Genomic DNA, 17,135 nt, shown 5'->3' on the forward strand with positions numbered 1-17,135 from the left:
TCTATGGATTATGTGGAAATTGGCATAAGGCAAAAAAAAAAAACATGTGGTGTTCATGACTGTTTATTCCTTCAGTTTCTGTTCCGACGCCTGTTCAGCTTTTGAACATCCGATAGTTGTGTTTACAAAGATAACAGGTTTGATTTACCCTTCATAACTTCTGAGACAACGGCTGCTTTTCATTTCTGGCCAACGACTGTCAAAACTACCAGCTGAAATGTCACCAGCAGATCTGAGCAGCTTTTGGCAGTGAAAATAAAATTTGGCATGAAAAAACAAACCTTGAACTGAAAAGGGAAGTGCTGGCGCTGAAACGAAAAGCTGTAGAAGATTGGCACCAAAAAAAAAAGAAACAGACTAGTAAAAACTGGGATTCTTCAAATTAAAACTGTGGTATTTTTTCTTCATGCTAGTTCCTTCTCCTGCTCTGAATCCTTAAAAGTAATGAAATTACCCTGAAACTTGACAAGGGTTCATATGCAAATATTATACTGTAATTTCAATATACCCTGTTAAAGCCATCTTGGGTCTTTTTTTACCAAAAGACAAAAATCTCCATACCCTTACTGTTATGTGGTCCATAGGAAAACTGACCCGGAAGCACAACACAGGATGAAAGTTAACCAGATTTATTGGTAAAACGGGCTGTGATGTGGTAATTGTCCAAAAGGTGAAGAGAACAGAACGTCCAGTCGGTCCTGGGCTCAGCCCGAGATACTCAGCAGGGAGTGGAGAACTCGGTGGAACCACTGGAGTTTCTGCTGAGCAGCAATGGACCAGGTGCATGCTGGGACCAGAGGTCTGCAGGTGAGAGACGACTGACAGGTGAAGCCAGAGGACGAGAGAGGAACCCAGGTGAGTGGACCGAGCAGAGGGCTGTTCTTCTTTCTAGACAGGTAGAAACAGGGAAGGCTCGCAGGAAATCCTCCAAAAAACCAAGGCAGGTTTGAGCAGGATGGCAGACATAATGCTCTGACAGAGTGGAGTGGAAGAGCAGGAGTAGATCTACCGCTGGAGGTGATTAGTCGGATGAGGATCGGGACCCAGAGTTGATGAGCAGCAGGTGGACATGGTGCAGATGCTGGCTTTTTAACTGAGCACTGATAACAAGCTGGGTGGTCCCTCTCCTCTTTAACCCGGAGGATGCAGCGTCCATGATTTCCAAACAGAATGTCAGATTATGATCCGTCAGACCTCAGGACAGTTTTCCACTTCACCTCAGTCTATTTGAATTTACTTCTGAAATGTTTCTGGATCGTGTTTATATCTGGTTTCATCTTCGAATGGAACGAATTAAAAAAACAACAACACGCAGTTAAAATCACTTGTCCCTCAGCGCTCTGACTACTGAGCAGATAATGTTAGGTAACAGACAAAAAGAAACGCCCCCACAGAAACCGCTGAACCATTGTTGGCACAAGTTGAGTTGAAGGGCAACGCAATTAAACCGATGAACACTTCAATTCAACTTTATTTATATAGCGTCAAATCCCAACACAGGTTATTTCATGGCACTTAACACATTAAAGTCCTTACAGCAAGACTTTACAATATTATACAGAGAAACCAACAATTCAACAATTCAACAATTCAACAATTCCCACATCAGCTAGGAGGAAAAAACTCCTCTTTTAAGGGAGAAAAACCTCCAACAGAGGGAAGAAAAACTCTCTTTAACAGGAAGAAACCTCCGACAGAACCAGGATCAGAGGTGGGCGGAGCATCTGTTAACAGAACCAGGATCAGAGGTGGGCGGGGCATCTGTTAACAGAACCAGGATCAGAGGTGGGCGGAGCATCTGTTAACAGAACCAGGATCAGGGGTGGGCGGAGCATCTGTTAACAGAACCAGGCTCAGAGGTGGAGAACATCTGTTAACAGAACCAGGATCAGAGGTGGGCGGAGCATCTGTTAACAGAGCCAGGATCAGGGGTGGGCGGAGCATCTGTTAACAGAACCAGGATCAGAGGTGGGCGGAGCATCTGTTATCAGAACCAGGATCAGAGGTGGGCGGAGCATCTGTTAACAGAGCCAGGATCAGGGGTGGGCGGAGCATCTGTTAACAGAGCCAGGATCAGGGGTGGGCGGAGCATCTGTTAACAGAACCAGGCTCAGAGGTGGAGAACATCTGTTAACAGAACCAGGATCAGAGGTGGGCGGAGCATCTGCCTCGACCGGTTGGGGTGAGAGGAGAGCAGAGAGAGAAAAGGACAGCATAGAGATAGAAGAGAAGAACTGTTGGTGGAGACGACAATCACAGAGCAGAGACATGCAGCTCCATGACGGGACATCTGGAAAAGAAAGAACAGAAACTACACGAGTGAAGGAACTGAATGGAGACAACAGATAATAAGAAGAAACTATGGGAGAGAAGAAGATGGTGAGGTATGAGTCAGTTAAAGAGTAGGAGGAAAGAAAAGAAGATCAGCATGTAACGAGGTCCCCCAGCAGCCTCGGCCTATAACAGCATAACTAAGGGTTGGTTCAGGTCTACCTGAGCCAGCCCTAACCATAGGCTTTATCAAGAAGGAACGTTTTGAGTCTAATCTTAAAGCTAGAGAGGGTTTCTGCCCCTCCAACACAAACTGGGAGCTGGTTCCACAGGGGAGGAGCCTGAAAACTGAAGCTCCGCCTCCCATTCTACTTCTGTAAACTCGAGGAACCACAAGTAGACCAATGTACTGAGAGAGGAGTGCTCTGCTCGGATTATATGGTTCTATAAGATCTCTAAGATATGATGGAGCCTGGTCATGTAGAGCTTTGTAAGTCATCAAGAGAATTTTAAATTCTATTCTTGATTTCACAGGAAGTCAGTGAAGAGAAGCTAAAACTGGAGAAATATGATCTCTCTTGCTAAATCCTGTCAGTACTCTTGCTGCAGTAGTTTGGATCAGCTGCAGGTTTTTAATGAGTAATTTGGACATCCTAACAACAAGGAATTACAATAATCTAGTCTAGAAGTAACAAACACATGAATGAGTTTTTCTGCGTCACGCTGAGGAAGGATTTTCCTGATTTTATTAATATTACGTAGATGAAAGAAGGCAGTTCTGGAGATTTGCTTTATATGGTGTCTAAAGGACAAATCCTCATCAAAGATGACTCCAAGGTTCCTCACAGTTTTGCTGGAGGCCAAGACAACGTCATCTAGAGTAACTAAGTGATCACATAAAGAGTTTCTGAAGTGTTTAGGACCAAGTACAAGAACTTCTGTTGTGTCTGAATTTAGAAGCAGGAAGTTTTTGGTCATCCAGGCCTTTATGTCTTTTAGACAGGCTTCACGTTTTACTAACTGATTAGTTTCATCTGGTTTTATAGAAAGATATAGCTGAGTGTCATCTGCATAACAATGGAAGTTGATGCAGTGCTTCCTGATGACATCTCCTAATGGAAACATGTACAAAGTAAAAAGTATTGGGCCTAACACTGAGCCTTGTGGAACTCCATAACTAACTCTTGTTTGTCTGGAAGACTCATTGTTGACATGGACAAACTGGAATCTATCTGATAAGTAGGATTTGAACCAGTCTAATGCAGTTCCTTTAATCCTCGTAACGTCTTCTAATCTCTGTAATAAGATCATATGATCAATCGTATCAAAAGCAGCACTGAGGTCCAGAAGAACAAGTACAGAGACGAGTCCATTATCTTCTGGTCATGTAGGGCTTTGTAAGTCATCATACTTCTCTCCGTTACTTTCAGCTGGCGATGTGTGTGATGCTGTGCAGACAGGAAACATCTCTCTGTTAGCTCAAGTCAGGTGTAACAGTCGGCAGCGAGAGGTGCTGCAACGATTAACAATAATTAGTAATCAAAGATCCACGATCAGCCTATCAGGTGTTTCACCCGGGCAGCTCCTGGTGTGTAGTCCGACACAGATCTATAACTAGGGTTATTTTAATTATGTTGTGTACTGGCAATGACAAACAGCTTATTTAGAACTCAGCAGGGAGAGCGAGGAAGAATATAGCAGATAAACAAGGAGCGATTCTAGCTGGCACAGTAAATATCCCACTAATATCTTCTGTCTGGATTCCATTTTTAAAAGCTCATGAACAGGAATAATAAGGCTTTTTCTCGTGGGACACTGGCTGTAGTTTCTGTGTGGCTACTGCTGCCTTATTATTTTCAGGCAGGCAGACAAAAAGAGAAGTGAGCAGATAAACAGCAGGAAACGGTGAGTCTGGCTCTGATGAACACGCTGGCTGAGTGTGAGATTCTTTTATCGGCACGCTGTTGTTCTTCACCTGCAACTCAACTCACCTGGAACATGTCTGTGCTGCAACGGATAAAACACAGATAAAACCTTCCATTGGTTTTCTCCACTCGAATGTTGTTTTCAGACCAAATGTGAAGCACATTTTTCCCGCGGAGCGATTACATACAACTTTAATGCAAAGATGCAAATGTCTGTGAATTCGTGTCCGCCTGAGTTGAAAATATTGAACTTGAGCGGCCGTTCTCACGCGAGTAACGCCAGGTGAACATTCGTGTCGCGTTCAGTTTAAACACAACACACAGGAAGAGTTCTTCCCTGTAAACTAATTGCACTTAAAGGACAGATTGTCAATAAGCACATGACTGTCTGTGCATGGAAACCTTTAGATAACCAAAGCTGGTCCAAACCCACATTATGAACCAAACTTATTGCTGAATTTAAGCCATTTTCTGCTTCTCATACTAATTTAAATGCATGCTTTGGAAATACTTTAGTTTTGGTCTTTCCTGATTTAATGAACATTTAACGATGCTCCCTCTTTGCCAGTTGTTGTTTTATTTCATCCATTACTGTCTGCTAGCTTGCCAGGTTAATGCAACTCACCGGGCAGGTTTCTTTTCTTTCACTTCCTGCTTCTCAGTATTTGCGTTCCTGTTCCTGCAACACAAGACATATGTTTTCACAAACAAATGAGCATGAGAAAGATAAAAGAAAATTTGTGTTAGTAACATACGTCCAAAAAGAATTGAACCTGAGCATGAAGATTCTGGTATGAAAACAGTCGTTGGAAAGGTTGGACACAAACCTCATCCACCCAGTTCGGTTGATCTGCACGTTCAATCCGTTGGTTGGTTTATTGAACTCCTGTCTGAAGGCAAGTTCGAAGCAGAGACGATGTGTTTGCCAAACATTTAACTGTGTGCAGGCCAGAGAAGAAATCAGCTGTTCAAACATCCAAAATCTAGTTTGTTCATAATTTGTTCATTGTTTCCACAGATTATGTTGCTTTCCTGAAGTGCAGAAAGAAATACTTCCACAAAGAAAAGAAACAACTCTGCAATGTTGATTTATTTAACTCAGGTCGCTGAAGCTTCATTTGAACTTCCGACAAACTGTGGAACATTTTGAACTTTAATATATAATATGACGCGTCTAGTTTTGGTTGAGTTTATATTTGCTGAGTTTATTATATTATATTACTGTCATTTGTAAACATAAGTATTCAATCAGTACTGGATGTGAATGTGCTGCAAACTTCAACAGTTTGTTCATTTGTATTATTTGCCTTTCAGATTATCTTTAATCCATTTATCTATCAAAATACATGTATTTATGCAGGGTTTTCTAAATGCATCTTTACTGTTTACATCTCAAATAAAACTGAGTTTGAAAAAATATTCAAACAAACCAAGAAATGCAGAATTATATGTTTGTTTGTTTGTTTGTTTTTATTGCTTTTTACAGGGAAGGATCACAGTGAATAAATAGCAAACGCTTAAACGAGTGCAGTATAATGCATGTATATGTCTTTAATAATCCAGGGCACATCGGAGGCAGCATCCCCTGCAGTCGACTCCTCACTGCAGCTGCTCCCCCCGCCCCCACCCCTTACCCCCATCAGCTGCTCCCCCCTCCCTCCTCCCCAACCGGAGCAGCGTGTCTGGATCACACACGCAAAAACGTTATCTTCAATGCTGCAGGTGCCGAGAAACTCTACAAAACATGATACACACACACACACACACACACACACACACACACACACACACACACACACACACACACACACACACACACACACACACACACACACACACACACACACACACACACACTTACTTTCTGCTTTGAGGCGTTGATGTGAGCGGTATGTTTTCAGCTTTTCTTTCGTTGTCAGGAATATAGAGATGAGTAATGCAGGAGCTCCGTGTAGCCAGGCCGTTCATTTATAGACTCGGCTGGCCTCCTCCTCTGCCTGCTCCACTCCGTCTCCATTAAGGATGGAAGTCGATCGGGAGGTCACTGAATTTCTCCGACTCCGGTTATCTTTGGTTTCCAATGATTTCTCTCTCTCTCTCTCTCTCTCTCTCTCTCTGTTTAATGAGACCAGGACCATATAGAAAGGCAGGGAAATAAAAACATAGAAAAGAACTTTAAAGCAGGAGGTGAATGAATTTTTTTTTTTTTTTTTTGTTATCTAGCAATTAAAAAAAATATATGGGCACGTCAGAAGCAAAGTTACATGAAGCATAAATAAATTACTCTTTTTTCTTTATTATACATATTTCTCCCTAATTTGTTTCATTTTGTGTCAGATTTTTTTTTTTTTTACAAAATCGAAGCGCTGCAGTGACTCGTCTGTTGATATAATTCCAAGCAGTTGTCTGCTTCTGCCACCTACTGGAGCCAACGAGCTATTGCAAAGCCTCTTCAATTTTAAAGTCCTTTGTATTTGTGTAAATGCATTTTTTTTTAATGTTTCCATAAATCTTTTTACAGTCACCTTTTGGGGATCCAAACATAACATAAAGAAAGTTTCATTATGTAAAACATCAAGGTTTTTTTGCATTAGGTCTGGTTTAGTGAAAAGATAAAGTTAGGTTTACGGTAAGATTGGGAAAATTAGGTAAAAAGGTATTTATATCTGAGATCAGCTGAACTAAGACACCTGCTGTTATGTGTTTAGAAAATTAGGAAAATTCTAGATAAACAGAAACACCAGGTCCCATTAGTGAACAAACAGAAATGCAATCCCAACACACTTTCTAAATTTTTTGGAGTTTGAAGTTTGACAGGCACTATTTTAATGATGTCATTCTTCTTCTGCAATCATTTGAAAGCATCCAACTGGAAAATTAGTGCAACCATCTCAACATGCTTTTTGTATTTTGTATTACAGCAGCGGGTCGAAATATTTATCTTTTGCCGGTTGTCAAATTAAAAGACGCAAAAAATTGAACACAGCCATGTCTGTTCTCCCCAAGTCAAGGAGGTGAAAAGGAGCCTACAGGAGATTCTTCAAACAATCCACTGCTTTTGCAGTCCTCTGTAGAAATTGGATGATATAGATATGGACTCAAAGCAGTGAAAAAAACAAGTAAAAATCCCAACAGGAGGTGAGTAACTGTGTAAACTGACAGGTCTGTCACCAGATGAACCAAAAAGTGTAGATGATAATATCTGGAACGGTGCTATTGTTTTTGCAGGACAGGTTGGAGGAGGGGCCCGGATCATCTCACCTGTGTTCAGTTCTTCAAAGGTAAACAAAGGGCGACCCGAACCACAGATTTAAAGGTGGTTTCACTCCCACACTGATTTAGATTTACTGTTACTGTGACAGGCTTCTGTTTATGACCACCATCAGGTCATCGTCCTCAGTCGGAATATAGTATAGTATAGTATAGTATAGTATAGTATAGTATAGTCTAGTCTAGTCTAATGTAGTCTAATGCAGTGTAGTATAGTCTAGTCTAGTTTAGTCTTGTCTAGTCTAGTCTAGTGTAGTGTAGTGTAGTGTAGTATAGTATAGTATAGTATAGTATAGTATAGTCTAGCCTAGTCTAGTCTAGTCTAGTCTAGTCTTGTCTAGTCTAGTCTAGTGTAGTCTAATGTAGTCTAGTATAGTCTAATCTAGTCTTGTCTAGTCTAGTCTAGTGTAGTGTAGTACAGTGTAGTATAGTCTAGTCTAGTCTTGTCTAGTCTAGTCTAGTCTAGTGAAGTGTAGTATAGTGTAGTATAGTCTAGTCTAGTCTTGTCTAGTCTAGTCTAGTCTAGTGAAGTGTAGTATAGTGTAGTATAGTCTAGTCTAGTCTAGTCTAATGTAGTCTAATGCAGTGTAGTATAGTCTAGTCTAGTTTAGTCTTGTCTAGTCTAGTCTAGTCTGGTGTAGTGTAGTCTAGTATAGTCTAGTATAGTATAGTATAGTCTAGCCTAGTCTAGTCTAGTCTTGTCTAGTCTAGTCTAGTGTAGTGTAGTATAGTATAGTATAGTCTAGTCTAGTCTAGTCTAGTGTAGTGTAGTCTAGTGTAGTATAGTCTAGTCTAGTCCAGTCTTGTCTAGTGTAGTCTAGTGTAGTGTAGTATAGTCTAGCCTAGTCTAGTCTATTCTAGTCTAGTCTAGTCTGGTGTAGTATAGTATAGTGTAGTATAGTCTAGTCTAGTCTTGTCTAGTCTAGTCTAGTCTAGTGTAGTGTAGTACAGTGTAGTATAGTCTAGTCTAGTCTTGTCTAGTCTAGTCTAGTCTAGTGAAGTGTAGTATAGTGTAGTATAGTCTAGTCTAGTCTAGTCTAATGTAGTCTAATGCAGTGTAGTATAGTCTAGTCTAGTTTAGTCTTGTCTAGTCTAGTCTAGTCTGGTGTAGTGTAGTCTAGTATAGTATAGTATAGTATAGTATAGTATAGTATAGTATAGTATAGTATAGTATAGCCTAGTCTAGTCTAGTCTTGTCTAGTCTAGTCTAGTGTAGTGTAGTATAGTATAGTATAGTCTAGTCTAGTCTAGTCTAGTCTAGTGTAGTGTAGTCTAGTGTAGTATAGTCTAGTCTAGTCCAGTCTTGTCTAGTGTAGTCTAGTGTAGTGTAGTATAGTCTAGCCTAGTCTAGTCTATTCTAGTCTAGTCTAGTCTGGTGTAGTATAGTATAGTGTAGTATAGTATAGTCTAGTCTGGTATAGTATAGTCTAGTCTTGTCAAGTCTAGTCTAGTGTAGTCTAGTGTAGTTTAATCTAGTGTAGTGTAGTGTAGTGTAGTATAGTCTTGTATAGTGTAGCGTAGTGTAGTGTAGTGTAGTGTAGTGTAGTGTAGTATAGTATTGTATAGTGTAGCGTAGTGTAGTCTAGTGTAGTGTAGTGTAGTATAGTATAGTATAGTATAGTATAGTCTAGTCTAGTCTAGTCTAGTTTAGTCTAGTCTGGTGTGGTGTAGTGTAGTGTAGTCTAGTCTAGTATAGTGTAGTCTAGTATAGTGTAGTCTAGCCTAGTCTAGTCTAGTATAGTGTAAGTCTCTCAGGTCATCAGATGGTGAGATCCAGAATGATTGAGGTTCCTTTGGTTCTCCTCTGTGGAACAAAGATCTCTCACATCTGCATCCGCATTTCAGAACTGAACTGTGTGAATGTGTGTGTGGTTTGTGTGTTTTCAGGGTAAATGTTTGCACTTGCATTTTAATGCAAAGCACATTGAAATCACTTAAAATGTGATGCATGAATAAAATTAACTTCTCTCACAGTTTAAAGTGAATTTTTTATCAGGTGTTCCCCTGCAGCAGATTAACACCACCCATCATGCTTTAAATATGTTCATTTGGATATAATCATCCAAATATTATTTAACCATTGTTAATAAATTGCAGGAAATGTCAGTATTGAATGCAGTTTTTTTTTTTTTTAAATGTTCTTTGCATTTAAAAGTATGTTCAAACATTCAGCCACACATGCTTGTCTCTCTGTACTTGTGAGGACACTCATTGACATAATGCATCCCCTAACCCATTACCCTAACCTTAACCATCACAACTAAGTGCCTAACCTCAACCTTAACCTTAACCCTAACCCTAACTCTCATCCTAACCTTAATCTTAACCTTAACCTTAACCTTAATTTTAACCCTAACCCTAATCTTAACCTTAACCTAAATCCTAACCTTAATCTTAACCCTAACCCTAATCTTAACCATAACCTAAATCCTAACCCTAACCTTAATCCTAACCTTAATCTTAACCCTAACCCTAACCCTAATCTTAACCAAATTCTAATTTGAACCCTAAAACCAAGTCTTCACCCTCAAATTGCTCTTTAAAGTTGTGAGGACCAGCCTAAATGTCCTCACGAAGTGTGTTTGTCCTCATAAATGTATTGGTCCACACAACTGTAGTAATACATGCCCACACATACACACACACACAGGTTTTTGTGAATTACAAGGACACTTCTTCACAAACCAGTCTGATGGTGTATTAGGGGGACACGCCTCTCCACACGCTGCAGAGAAGACGATATAGAACAAATATATTTTGAGCCCAGCGACACAAATTTCACTTCAAAGTTTATAAACGCAAAACACAACTCAAAAAATAATCAGACCTGACAATGTAGATAACTACGAGGACAACAGATAATTAATTTCCAAAGCCCCGTGAGGACAGTGATGAACAACACAAAAATGTCACTATAGTGTATTGAAGGGTCAAGAAAGAATAACTAGTTAAACACACTGATCCTTCTCACTATAACTAGTGACCCTTTCTGCTAATAATTAAACCACAGTTACAAACATTTCTTTTTTTTTGCAGTCTTTTATTTTGAAGAGGGTGTTACTGGATGATTTCCCTCTTACCTTCATGTAGCTGCAGTGACACAGAATAGAGTGAATCAATCAATAAATCAATACAAATCACATTAATGAATTAAAGCTGTGAGAGGTGCTGGTAGCATATTTTCAGCATTTTAGTTTTTAGAGTTTATGTGCGTTGTGGTGGGCGTGGCTGTGATGTTCCTGTGTCCATGGTGCACTATGTGCAGCATCGTCGAGGTCTTCAGGCTCTTCTGATGTGGATCCTGTCAACCTGCTACAAGAGACACACCAAAGTGTGAAACATTTCCAAAAGTCATTCCAAAACCGAGAAATCTTCCCCTCCACCCTTTTACCTCATTTACCATCAATATTTTCTCAGTCGTAGTAATTTTAACATCAATATAACTTTCTATCAATTTACACTTTCTTGCAGAACAAAAGGAATTTAAAAACGCTAAAAAAATAACATGCAGTTTGTGAACCGTAAATAAATAACAAATTCTGCTTCTACTTTAAAATAGTTAATTGTTTGTACAAACTAAAGCGATGTTCGAATTACTAAAAAATAATATAAGAAAATAAGGAAAAATATTTTATCAAATTATTTATTGACATTAAATTCCCTTTTCTGTGCGTCAGAGAATTCTGGAGAAAACTGAACAGTGTGATTGAGCTGGTATATTTCCATACTTGATGAGTATAATATATCACTTTTCTAAACATGAGAAGCAAAGTTCTTCACATAAAATAAGCCATTAAAACAAAATTTAATGTAAATTCAAACAAGCCTTAAGATTCAACAACTTAATGATCGTATAAAAAAATAGGAGGGAAGCAGCCATGAAGAGTGAAGTCTAAAAATCAAATCTAGAACGTACTGGGAGTTGATGCAGGGAGGCTAAAACAGGTGTGAAGTGGTCCGTTTTCCTGTTTTTTGTTCGAGGCCCGGTGGCTGCGTTTTGCACCATTTGAAGTCAGCAGATGGATGTTTGATTGCGGCAGGTGAAGAAGCTCTATGAGTCGTGAGGAGATGAAGGCGTTTAGAATCGTCTCTGCATCTGGAAATGTTAAAATAGGACGTATTTATGAGATATTTCGAAGGAGATAAAAACAGAACTGCACGAGCTTTGTGACGTGTTCGAAACTTGAATTGTCATCAAACCAAACAACAGATGTCATGTGTTCTCCGAGCAGGCCAGCAGATGGTGGGATTTGTTTAGTTAAGTGTGGAGGACCAACTACGAGTTAAGTTGTGTTTACTGTACAGTTACTGGAAGACTTTGACTTATCAGTGAAGGTTACCATTAAATTCAGTTCCACCGCAGAAAGCCTTTTTATTTCATTCTAGTTACAGAGATCCTGAACATTTTTTCATGTGTGCTGTAAGGCAGTAACACTGGAACTTTGTATGTGATTGTGGCTCTCGGTACAACTATGAACTGTTATAAAATGTGCTGCAGGAGTCTGTTCATCACAGAGTTTCAGTCAGGAACCATCAGATCTGCAGAAATCGTTGTGGCTGCTGTTTCTTGGATTCTCATGGACTCAAAACTAATTCATGCAAACACTTAGATTAATTCATTTCCTGACTTTTATCAAAAAATTCAGTTAATGAATTTTTGTAGATCTTATTTTCACTGTCATCGGCCTTGAATGTCTTCTTAACGGTGTTTAAAATCAGGACAAAGAGCTGAAGGACTATTATATATATATCGAAGTGTCCAAAGATGTTTACCCTAGAGGACTCGGAGCTGTAACAGCTGCATAAAGAAGACTTCTGCTTTTGATTTGAATTTGCAAAAATGTCCATAACTATGTTTTCATGAAGAGGTATTGAGTGTAGATTGAAAAGAGTTGTGATTTTATCCATTCAGAAATAAGTCTGTAAAAGACACTGATGTAAGTATTGAGGGCTGCACTGGCGCTCCGGAGGTCACGGATGGACCTCTTCTACATTACAGGGTCGTATCCGGGTCGGGCGTGTCCGAACTCGATTTAGTAGTGGATAAAGGACACATACAGCATTTGTACATTTCCATCCGTCACTAATGTTCATTTGATCTTTTAGATTTTTTTTTCCCCCAAAAGTTATGAAGGAGAAAGGCATGCTGAGAATACTAATTGCTTTTTCCAATGACCTCGCTCTCCTTGTGTTAAAACGTCATTTATTTCTGAATGGGTTCTTAACTTTTTAGCAAGAATCTTTTTTAAGAAGCAGAAAGACTCGGTGGATTCTACTGTCAGTAGAGAACAGTGGAGACGGGACTCTGGACCTGAGCAGTGTTGTTGGTGAGTTTTCTGAACGTAAGTCCCGTAAGATGAACTTCTGATGTGTGAGTTCAGGTTTCTCTTTCTTACGCAGGAGAATCAGGCATTTAAATCGGTGTCAAGGAAACTGTTGCCTCTCATTTGGTGGAAAATGTTTTGCGGCGGCGTCATTGGTGATGAATGATGAATTCTATAAATCCAATTGTTAGCCTTGATCAGGTGCCTCCATCCATTTACTCTGTGCAGGACTATAATGAGTTGCTGTGCTTTCATCAGATATTTGTGTAAGGTATTTGGATATTTGGTAGCTTGACAAAGCTCTGTGAGTCCATGGAGGACTGGTAGATCAGTGCTGATAAAATTGGTGTTGATCAGCACCATGGACAGCAGCTTAATCTGACCCCAGGTTGGTTTCAGGATGTTGGCTGCGTTGTGTCTCTCCGTGGTGAGATTTAGTTACATACTCTGCAATGTGTAAAGGACAATGTGGTTATTTTTTAGGCATAGGTGTGGCGCAAGAAAATGATTTGCACCGGGGACAGTCACTACCATGTTGCACTACTGATAAAGGAGTAAGGTGTGCAGGAACTTAGAAGGGTTTTGAAAAATGTCTTAGTATTTTTGGTCTTTTCCTGTGATTTGTTGTGGAACAACAGTAATTATCACCAGGACTCAGCATTTAAAATCAAGAGCACGTTGTTGGTTCCGACTTTTTTACTAGAAGAATGCGACAGTATTGTCTGTTTGTACAGAAACATTCATCGTGTTGATTCAGCCCGTTCTCTTTTCCACAGCAAGAAATACTGGCGTTTTGTCAAAGCGGTCGGCATCAAAAATGCGTACGAAGCACCCTTTCTGCATCGGCACCATGACAATGCAGGTCGAACAAGGAGGTCTTGTGACTGAGTAGAAAGAGGGACAAAGTCCATGTTGGGAGGAGGTGATGGAGCCTGAGAGAAAGCAAAAGTCAACGTGAATTTGTTTTAAGTAAAGGAAGCAACATACCTGTATGTAGCATCTTTTATTTAACTTAAGTAACTAACGTAAAGTAACTGAGATGACGAATGTATCGTTACCAAGCAGCAACCATCAGTGATGTCATCATCCATCAGTGATGTCATCAACCATCAGTGATGTCATCGTCCATCAGTGACGTCATCGTTGGTTTGTGAACGTTATGAATCCTCCAGTTCAGATTCTGTCCGTCACCATCTTTGCTAGTTCAGAGCGGTTTGGAGCAGGAAGTGACCATATTTGGACGAGCTGGGGGAGGAGCCAGCGGTGGATCTGACTGATCTGATTGGAAACCTGACGATACTACGTCCCGCCCACCGATAGCTGTAACCTGACTGCACCGCAGGCCTGTCAATCAAACAGACACGCCCCCAAAACCAGGTGTTCTTGAATCTTCTTTTCTAATGAATGAGGGATTATTTTCAGATGGACCTCCAGAAAACTAAGAAGAAGGAGTGACTTTAGCTAACAACACCGAGATAACTGATGGACACATTTTATTCACTTTGGATTTGATGAGAGAAGTTGAATGGGAGTCTATGGAGCCGGAGGCTTTTTGGAGCCGACCTCTAGTGGCACTCGCTGGTATTGCAGCTTAAGGTATTTTATACAGGTAACCAGTGGAGACGGATGTCTTTTGTACAGGTTACGAGTTGAGATTGAGTCCTTTCTTAAAGTTAGAGGACAAATCTAACCGTCTGTAGGAGACAGAATTCTTGCTGGTTGGAGATCAAATACTTATTTCACACAATCAAATGTAAATCAATTTATAACTTTTATATCTTGTGGTTTTCTGGATTTTGTTTTGATATTCTGTCTCTGTTATAATAAACCTTTATTACATTTATAGACTGTTCATTTCTTTATCAGTGGACAAACTTACAAAATCGGCAACAGATGAAATAATGATTTCCTTCAGTGTGCATAGAATAATTGGTTTAACCTGCAGCTCCGTGACCTGCTCCAACATATGAGACACCAAATGTTGGCTGTTCTCACCCCTTGAAGACTAAATGTATGTTTTAATTTCTGGCTGCAAATGAAAATAAATAAACAGCCACTGATGTTGTTTTTCGAGGTAATAACTGTAAACAACTCTCACAATAAGATCTCTGCGGTTGTGAAAGCGACATTTTGAAAGGACTGAAGACATCTTGTCCTGCTGCAGTGTGCGGCGGGACGTCGTCTCCTGTATAAATGTCAGTGTGTGTCTGCGTGGGTTTTGTGTTGTCGGCACGCCGACACACTTTGTGAGAGTGACCTTTAACTCTGTATCAGATAAAATGGATAATAATAAAATTCATGAATTCCCTCTCTCTCAGTAAACTTTGAAAACGAATGAAAGGTACACGTCTAGAGTTCCTTCAAGCAAACTCTACTAAGCAGCGAGGAGTCGATTGGTTCATGTTTCCTGAGAATACGCCAGTGTGAGATCATGTTTCCTGCCCAGATAGACGATCTGGTTTCATAAATACAACCCAGAGGTTTTGTGGCTTGGTTTCTGCTCTGCGAGCTCCTGTCACGAGCTGAGTCGATGGTTCAGTCGGTTCTTCATCTCTGATCGCTGCAGCAATACATGTGAAACGTGTGGTCAGGACATTTGGTGAGAGTCGTCGTCGCTGGGACATCAAACCATCAGCGACATTACTGCTCATCAGGAGGAATTAGACACGTCTCACCAATATTCAAATTTCAAAATCAACAAAAAAGGAGCTGTCATTAAAATATTCAGCTTTATATTTTTTTATTAGATGAACTTAATATAGTTGCACTGGGTTGAATTATTGTACCTGAGTGAACCTGAAGCAAACAGCGGTATTGTCCACGTTTCTCACTTGTGCAACTCTTCAACTGTACACCGATATTAATTAAAAAAGAAAAGAAAAGAAACATAAAAAGCACATGAAGCCACAGAATTATATTTCACCGTCATCAGTAATCATAGCAGCAAAGCAAAAATGTTTAAAGGCTGAAATTCAAACTATCAGTGAGATGAACCAAATCTATGAACAAGCGTCAAACAATCTAAAACAACAGATATAAGCATGTAGAATTTCATGTCATTTTCTTATACACATGCTGTGACTGCACATGAAACTTTGATTTCATCATTTACCTTTTTCTCTTTTAACATGTGTTCATTTAAACACTTATAACTTGTCTTAACCTGTATTTTTTTTGTAAAAAATTTGAATAAGATAGTATTTAAAAAAAAAAAAGAAGTAATTATGGGACACTTACTGAAGTTAAAATTGAAAGATTTCTGAATTACTGAACATTAAATAGGTTAATAAAATAACTTGATGCCAGCGGTGTTTGAAAAGTATATATTTTTTTATTTTGTGTTGTCTCAAACTCATTCTGCTAAACTTGATGCGACTTTGTTGTTTCCTTAATTCGTTCTGCGTGTTTGAACACTGTTGAGTGTCTCCATTTGAAACCACTCTACGTGTCGCTATTTGTACTGAGGTAACACTTTACTTTAAATCACACTTATTATCATAGTTATAAACAGTTTAGTAATTTAAAAAAAACATTCATTCAACAACTATAGTTGTGTCAAATATATTGTAAGGACATTTGAATTGTGTATTAATGTACGACATACTGCATGTCAATAATCATAACTTAGACACCCTTTAGATAGTTACTTTATTAATCCCCAAGGGGAAATTCTTTATATATTTATATATATATTTATATTATTACTATTGTGTTTTTTATTACATTGTCATTGATTATCTTTTTACACAGCAGCCTCCACTTCAGCTGACACTGTGTTAGAATATATTTATTTATTTAAACACTGATGCCTTTCAGACTGCTTCACATAGACAAAATAAAACATGAAAAGACATACGGGAACAAAAACTATACAAACAGAATATAACCATTTATTATAGAATATAATCACACTTTAAGAAATGTGATAAACTTAAATAAAAGCACACAAAATGAAAGGACACACATAGACAACGATAACAGCTATACATTTTTTATATGCCACTTTGAAATGAATGGGATATATTACACTCTTTGAATATGATAAATTGTTACAGATCAAACCATCTTTTCTGAAGTTACAGTAATCTCATGATAAACCATGTCGTTGTGTCACTAAAATCATTTTACTTTTACATTTCCTACTTTCTCAAAGCGTCTGAGCTGAACGTGAATTCTCTTTTTTCAGATGTCCTCTGGTTCAGTGATCCTGAAGCAGCTGCAGGTTAAAGGTCACGTGTCCTTCAGAAACCAACTAAAGGACACTTCACAGTTGATCTTCCTTCTTTCTTTTTTTTTGTGTGAGTAAGTTTGGTGATTTTTATGTCATGTATTTCAGCTGCAGCTG

Source organism: Embiotoca jacksoni, unplaced genomic scaffold (assembly GCF_022577435.1).
Source record: "Embiotoca jacksoni isolate LCO1_2020_lvr unplaced genomic scaffold, fEmbJac1.0.p SCAF_43, whole genome shotgun sequence".
Taxonomy (NCBI): domain Eukaryota; kingdom Metazoa; phylum Chordata; class Actinopteri; family Embiotocidae; genus Embiotoca; species Embiotoca jacksoni.